Source organism: Carassius carassius, chromosome 11, assembly GCF_963082965.1.
Source record: "Carassius carassius chromosome 11, fCarCar2.1, whole genome shotgun sequence".
Lineage (NCBI taxonomy): Eukaryota > Metazoa > Chordata > Actinopteri > Cypriniformes > Cyprinidae > Carassius > Carassius carassius.
In genome coordinates this window covers 34,176,869-34,178,719 of record NC_081765.1, presented here as the reverse complement: position 1 = coordinate 34,178,719, position 1,851 = coordinate 34,176,869, and the positions used below count along the sequence as shown (strand labels likewise).

General features: G+C 35.2%; 1 long non-coding RNA gene across 1 annotated transcript; it reads right to left on the bottom strand.

Moving 5' to 3' along the window:
- Nucleotides 1-1,190: 1,190 nt before the first annotated feature.
- LOC132153245 (uncharacterized) lies at nucleotides 1,191-1,627 on the bottom strand. The gene is made up of 2 exons (XR_009436632.1): nucleotides 1,537-1,627; nucleotides 1,191-1,466 (listed from the first exon to the last, which is right to left on the bottom strand). It is a non-coding gene; the product is annotated as an uncharacterized LOC132153245 (long non-coding RNA).
- Nucleotides 1,628-1,851: the final 224 nt, after the last annotated feature.

The following is a 1,851-nucleotide window of genomic DNA, read 5'->3' as shown; positions in this document are numbered from 1 at the left end:
ATAAAGAGTCGGACCCCCTTTTGACTTCAGAACTGCCTTAATTGTTTGTGGCATAGATTCAACAAGGTGTTGGAAACAATCCTCAGAGATTTTGGTCCATATTGACATGATAGCATCAAACAGTTGCGGCAGATTTGTCAGCTGCACATCCATGATGTGAGTCTCCCATTCCAGCACATCTCAAAGCTACTGGATTGAGATCTGGTGACTGTGGAGACCATCTGAGTAAATTGAACTCATCGTCATGTACAGGAAACCAGTCTGAGTTGAGCTTTGTGACAATTGTGCATTATCCTGCTGGAAGCAGTCATCAGAAGATTGCACACTGTAGTCATAAAGGGATGAACATGGTCAGCAACAATACTCAGGTAGGCTGTGGTGTTTAAACCATGCTCAATTGGTACTAAGGGGCCCAAAGTGTGCCATTACACCAGCAGCATGAACCATTGAGACAAGGCAGGATGGATCCATGCTTTCATGTTCTTTACACCAAATTCCGATCCTACCATCTGAATGTTGCAGCAGAAATTGAGAGATCAGACCAGGCAACATTTTTCCAATATTCTATTGTCCAATTTTGGTGAGCCTGTGCAAATTGCAGAACTGTGGCCCATCTGTTTCAGGGTTCAATGTGTTGAGCGTTCAGTGATGGTATTCTGCATAGCTTAGTTGTAACGAGTGGTTAGTTGAGTTACTGTTGTCTTTCTATCATCTCCAACCAGTCTGCCAATTCTCCTCTGACCTCTGACATCAACAAGGCATTTTCATCCACACAACTGCTGTTAACTGGATATTTTCTGCTTTTCGGACCATTATATATATATATATATATATATATATATATATATATATATATATATATATATATCTTATATATAGTTTACCTTTTGTTGGAACATTGTAAAGTGTGTGACTTGTTGAATTTTCTTTTAAAAAAAAAATCCTTAAATATACAATTTAAATACTTGTAGATATGTTTATATTTTTAAAATATGTTTTCAAAAATACACAAATATTGACAAAAAACATGTTGGTGGAAGAGATTTTTTTTAAAATATTTTTGTTAATTTTGGAAATTTTTTTATATATTGATATATATTTTAAAATGTTTTTTTAACAATGTTAATAGTATAATTATATACAGCAAAAACAAACGTATAATTCAGGAAGAGATATAAACACGCCTGCAGTTTATAACTTGTTATTTATGCTTCTGTTTAATTGGTTTCTCCAGACAGCTTCATCTTCTGTAGCAGAAATGCAGAGAAGTCAACATGTTCTTGTGTAATGAATTGTGTTCTGCTTCTGTGTATGATTGGGGTAGAGAAACCAATCATCAATCTCAAATAGACCTGCTTCACAAATGCCCCGGTCTGAACTCGGGTTTAGCCAATGAGCGCTGAACGATTCAGTCTGTCAGTCGTCTTCTGAGACAAACATATGAAGCTTTGAGCGATTCTGCTCATCTGCAGCAAAGGCATTAGGAAATAAATTACTGTTCAGACGCACTCAGATAGGACAACTAACCTCTATTACCCTGCTTTGCATGTTTCCCCGTTGGGAAGAATGACAACATAAATCATTCTGGTGTCGTCTCACTCATAATTAGATCACGTGCTGCTGCCCGATGAAATGCACAAAGACGGACACTAAATAATGTCCCCAAAACAAACAAACAAAAAATATTTATTTTAATTATATACGTTTTATACAGTTTATTGTTACTATATATATATATATGAAATTCTAATAATTTTTTTGGGTCAAAATAACAACTTTTATTTGTTGTGATTGACAAACATTGGAATTGAGTCTAAAATTTTATATAAACATGTCTAAAAACATGGCAAC